Source organism: Budorcas taxicolor, chromosome X, assembly GCF_023091745.1.
Source record: "Budorcas taxicolor isolate Tak-1 chromosome X, Takin1.1, whole genome shotgun sequence".
Taxonomy (NCBI): Eukaryota; Metazoa; Chordata; class Mammalia; order Artiodactyla; family Bovidae; genus Budorcas; species Budorcas taxicolor.
This window is the reverse complement of record NC_068935.1, coordinates 106,369,895-106,375,942: the sequence shown is the minus strand read 5'-3', so window position 1 is coordinate 106,375,942 and position 6,048 is coordinate 106,369,895.

Genomic DNA, 6,048 nt, shown 5'->3' with positions numbered 1-6,048 from the left:
TTTGAAAACATGTATCCAGGAGTCTCTCCAGCTTCCAATGCCCTGTCCACAGACAGGTTGGGATTTCCACAGAGGGAGGGAGAAGGGGTTCCATGGGACCCTGGAAAATACAAAATCCATTTTCCCCTAATAAGCAATGTGGTATATTGGGGGGGGGGGGGCGGTGAGGTGAGGCTCTGGTGAATGTGGGTGCCCGTGAAGAGTAGAAGTATGAAAATCACAATAATGGTGCCTCTGGAGGAAGAATGAAGGGAATGGGATGGGTCATGGATTAAAATAAAGGGTTCCTAAATTTTACCTAAAAACTCTGAGTTTGCTAAAATATATAAATGTTAGTGTTCGTTGATTCCGGGAAGCAGGATGGAGATCACAGACGCCAGACTGGTGGAGACCCTCTTTGACAAGCTCACCCTGGGCGATGGTGACACTGGTAACTGAGCCTTAGGCTGGACTGTCCACAGACAAAGGGGTGACTCCCTAGGTCACCATGCTGGACATGCATGTTGTCCTTACGAAGCATGCAAAAGTATTTTTATTGCACACTTCCTTCCATTAAGGTTTCATGGCACCCCAAGCCCCAAATTACCTCAAAAGAAGGACTGAAAACCATAAGGCCTAGATTGAAGGTCAATTTGTAGTACTGAATATCAAGCAGCATGAATCTCTCTGAATGTTAAGATTCTGACTCTGGCTGCTTTGAAGAATGCAGAGAGTGAAGAGAGTTGAAGCTGGAAGACCAATTTAGAGACTCTGTAGCAGGCCTAGAGAAACAATGGTGGCTTGATCTGTGGCGCTGGCAGAGGAAGAGATGTAGACAAATTTCAGATGAATTGCATGAGTCTATAATGTTTGCTTTATGGACCAGAGGTGACGGATGGGAAATGGTGAAAATAACCTAGGATCCAGTTTGGATTTGAACACCCTGCCTGATGGTCGTGCGATTTATGAAGCTGGGGGTGTCTTCAGGGGGACTCGAGGAGCTGGGAAGACGTGTCATGTAAAATCTGGGATGCCTATTAGATACCCAAGTGGAACTGTCATGCAGGCAGCCAGAGAAATGAATCTGACGCTCGGGTGGGAGATCAGGTTTGGAAATACACATATGGGATATATTAGCGTATACATAGACGGGTTGAGGTCATGGAGTAGATTAAGCTGACCAGAAAGGAAGTAGGGAGATTACCGCATCAGTTCAGTTGCTCAGTCGTGTCCGACTCTTTGCGACCCCATGAATCGCAGCATGCCAGGCCTCCCTGTCCATCACCATCTCCTGGAGTTCACTCAGACTCATGTCCATCGAGTCCGTGATGCCATCCAGCCATCTCATCCTCTGTCGTCCCCTTCTCCTCCTGCCCTCAATCCCTCCCAGAGTCAGAGTCTTTTCCAATGAGTCAACTCTTGGCATGAGGTGGCCAAAGTACTGGAGTTTCAGCTTTAGCATCATTCCTTCCAAAGAAATCCCAGGGTTGATCTCCTTCAGAATGGACTAGTTGGATCTCCTTGCAGCCCAAGGGACTCGCAAGACTCTTCTCCAGCACCACAGTTCAAAAACATCAATTCTTCGGCGCATAGGCAGCCCCAAACCCAGAGAAGCCAACCTTCAGAGGATGGGATGAGGTGCTGGAACACCTAGAGGGCTGCTGGGCCCATCTGGATGGTTACCTCATTCCAGACTGTGGCCACCTATGTCTACTCAGTTGATCTCAAAATCAGCTTCTTCCTAACCTCAGTGTGGCCACTGGCTCCTCCTCTGTAGATGTGGAGAGGTGCGACCCTATTACCTTATCTTCTTGACAGTGGGTAGACATTATTTCCCAGCAAAAAGGTTTCCCAAGGAAAGAGTTGACCTGATTTTCTGTTGTTTTCCTTTTTTTCTGTTCTCCTTTTAAAGCTCTTCCGTTCTTTCAATTTGTTCTTATTTACCAGATAAAATCTGTTCCCATGTAAACCCTAAGGCTGTCTGTGTCTGAGAAAAAAATATTCAGAACATACAGTATTATTTCTTCTGTGTCATGTACGGTGTTCAAAGATCACAGTTAGAATTTTGCAGACTTTGTATCCTATTTTCAAAGCCACATAGATAGCTTGAGCCATTTTTGAGATAATAGATTGCTTTTAACATGCACTAACGTATGAACAAGTTTAGCTAAACAGTACTTTCTATACTTTCTCATAATTGTGCTTTAATACTTTCTTAAAAATGAAGATTATAGCCCTTTTAGTTTCCAGAAAATGATAGTGAATGGTATTTACCCTTTTACTCTTTTTAGTCAAATTTGTTCAAATATGTTTAGTGAAACATATATACACACACACACATATATATATGTACATATATTTGAGGTTAATATATATACACACACACATACATAGTTGTTGTTTAGTCATTAAGTCGTGTCCAACTCTTTTCAACTCCATGGACTGTAACTCGCCAGGCTCCTCTGTCCATAGGATTCTCCAGGCAAGAATATTGGAGTGGGTTGCCAATTCTTCCTCCAGCGGATCTTCCAGGCCCAGGGATTGAACCCAGGTCTCCTTCACTGGCAGGTAAATTCTTTACCCTGAGCCACCTGGGAAGCCTATATCTATCTATTCATGTTCTCCTCTAGATATGAAGAAGCACAGGATGAGCAGCTGTTTGTCTGTAACTATAATATAAATCCTTCTTCTCTTATTGTGGAGTAGCAGTTTACTGTCATGGATTCTTGAACACAGATGCTCTGAGTTCAAATGCCAGTTAAAATACTTACAAAATTGGGGGAACTTGGGAAAGTTATTTTATTTTTCTGGCCTTGCATGTAAAATAGGGATAATAAAAGCATCAGCCCCACCAGAGAAAATATTTGTAAATGACACAAACAACAAGGGCTTAATTTCCAAAATACACAGCTTATACACATGAATAACAACAACAACAACAAAACCCAATCAAAAAACGGGCAGAAGACCTAAACAGACATTTCTCCAAAGAAGACATTCAGTTCAGTTCAGTCGCTCAGTCGTGTCTGACTCTTTGCGACCCCATGAATCGCAGCACGCCAGGCCTCCCTGTCCATCACCAACTCCCGGAGTTCACGCACACTCATGTCCATCCAGTCGGTGATGCCATCCAGCCATCTCCATCCTCGGTCGCCCCTTCTCCTCCTGCCCCCAATCCCTCCCAGCATCAGGGTCTGTTCCAATGAGTCAACTCTTTGCATGAGGTGCCCAAAGTATTGGAGTTTCAGCTTTAGCATCAGTCCTTCCAATGAACGTCCAGGACTGATCTCCTTTAGGATGGACTGCTTGGATCTCCCTGCAGTCCAAGGGACTCGCAAGAGTCTTCTCCAACACCACAGTTCAAAAGCATCCATTCTTCGGCGCTGAGCTTTCTTTACAGTCCAACTCTCACATTCATACATGACTACTGGAAAAACCATAGCCTTGACTAGATGGACCTTTGTTGGCAAATTAATGTGTCTGCGTTTTACTATGCTCCCTAGGTTGGTCATAACTTTCCTTCCAAGGAGCAAGCATCTTTTAATTTCATGGCCGAAATCACCATCTGCAGTGATTTAGGAGTCCCCCAAAAATAAAGTCTGACATTGTTTCCACTGTTTCCCCAGCTATTTCCCATGAAGTGATGGGACCAGATGCCACAATCTTAGTTTTCTGAATGTTGAGCTTAAAGCCAACTTTTTCACTCCCCTCTTTCACTTTCACCAAGAGGCTTTTTAGTTCCTCTTCACTTTCTGTCATAAGCGTGGTATCATCTGCATATCTGAGGTTATTGATATCTCTCCCGGCAATCTTGATTCCAGCTTGTGCTTCTTCCAGCCCAGCGTTTCTCATTACGTACTCTGCATATAAGTTACAGATGGCCAAAAATTACAAGAAAAGATGCTCAAGATCACTAATTAGAGAAAAGCAAATCAAAACTACACTGAGGTATCACCTCATATTGATCAGAATGGCCATCATCAAAAAATCTACAAAGAACAAGTGCTCGAGAGGGTGCAGAAAAAAGGGAACCCTCCTACACTGTTGGTGGGAATGTAAATTGGTATAGCCACTATGGAGAACAGTATGGAAGGTTCCTTAAAACACTAAACACAGAACTACCACATGATCTAGCAATCCCACTCCCTGATATATACCCAAACAAAACTAAAATTCAAAAAGAATACATGCACCTCAATGCTCACAGCAACACTCTTTACAATAGCCAAGACACGGAAGCAACCTAAGTATCCATTGACAGATGAATGGATAAAGAATATGGGGGATACACATACACACAAAGTCGACTATTAGCCATAAAAAGAATGAAAGAATGCCATTTGCAGCAACACGGGTGGATCTAGAGATTATCATACTAAGTGAAATAAATCAGAGAAAAATAAACATCATATGATATCATATGTGGAATCTAAAATATGACACAAATGAACTTACTTACAAAACAGAAAAAGGCTCAAAGATATAGAAAACAAACTTATGGTTACCAAAGGTAACGGGAAGTGAGGAAGGAATAGATTCGGAGTTTGGGATCAGTGGATACATACCACTATAAATAGAATAAACAACATCCTACTGTATGGTAGGACTATATTCAATATCTTGTAATAAATAATAAAAAAAAGAGTATGAACAAGAACATATCTGTTTATAAATGAACTGCTTTGCTGGATACCAGAAACTAACATATTGTAAATCAACTATACTTCACTTTTTTAAAGAAGTGTCAACCCCACTGGGTGGCAGAGAAGAATAAATGAGTTAATATTTTTAAATGCTCACAACAGTGCCTGGCACATATAGTACATATATTGCTTGTAAGCCATCATTTCTCATCATTATCATCATCATCACTCACTTAATCTCTAAGTCCCTCTGAGGTGTTTATGATTTGTTTATGAAAGGATTTCACATCTATACTTTGCCACTGGGGGTCTCTCTTGCATTTCTACCAACTGGGTCACTCTGCATATCAAGAAGGAGAAAGCCTCCCTAACTGCTTGGCTGTCAGTTGCTGCCAGGCTTCAGGAGAGTAGATTGCTATTTCCAGTGCCCCAAACTCGGGCCCAAGCCTGGAGCTGAGTTTTGCTGTGGCAACTCTCTCTGGTAATCCCCCATTCGTCTCAATCAGCCTTCCCTTTAAATCGGCCCCTAGAACAATTTTTTGCTTCTCCTTCCCAACTCAGGTTCCCTGAGCCTCCTCTTTCCTTCCTGAACTACAGTCCACTCCTCAGAGGTGGGGAAGATGGAAAGCATCAAGAGCTAAGCCTGAACCCACTGTTTTCTGGATGTTTGGGTCTGAAAAGGAGGGGAATGGATGGAGTGAAAGGGGAGATGGGCAAAAGGGCTCCTGATAACACAGGAAGTGAAACTGACACACTTGATCTAGCACAGAGGTTCTCAAGCTGTGCTGCACCTTAGCATCACCTGTGGAGCTTTTAGAGTTCTCAATGCCCAGGCCACCTCCCAGACCAATTACATCAGTGTTGGGGGCAGGCCCTAGACATCCCAGGCATTGAAAACTAGTGAAAGCATCTTGCTACGCAAAATGTGGTCCATGGACCAACAGGTCAGTGCCATCTGACAGCTTGTTAGAAATGCCAAATCCCAAGCTCAACCTCAGACCTACTGAATCAGAATCTGCATTTTAACAAGATCCTAGGTGATACACATGCACACTGAATTTTGAGTAGCATTCTTTTTTTAAATAAACTTATTTATTTTTAATTGGAGGATAATTGCTTTACAGTATTGTGTTGGTTTCTGCCACACATCAACACGAATCAGCCATAAGTATACATATGTCCCCTCCCTCTTGAACCTCCCTCCACCTCCCACCCCATGCCACTCTTTCAGGTTGGCACAGAGCACGGATTTAAGTTCCCCACCTCCAATTCCTACTGGCTATCTATTTTACATGTGATAATATATATGTTCCAATGTTGAGTAGCAGTCTCTAGCATCCTATTTGCCAAACATGCCGGCTCTTGGAATTGCCTGGGGCGCTGGAAGGTAATACCCATGGTTCGATTTAACCAACTCACTCAGTCA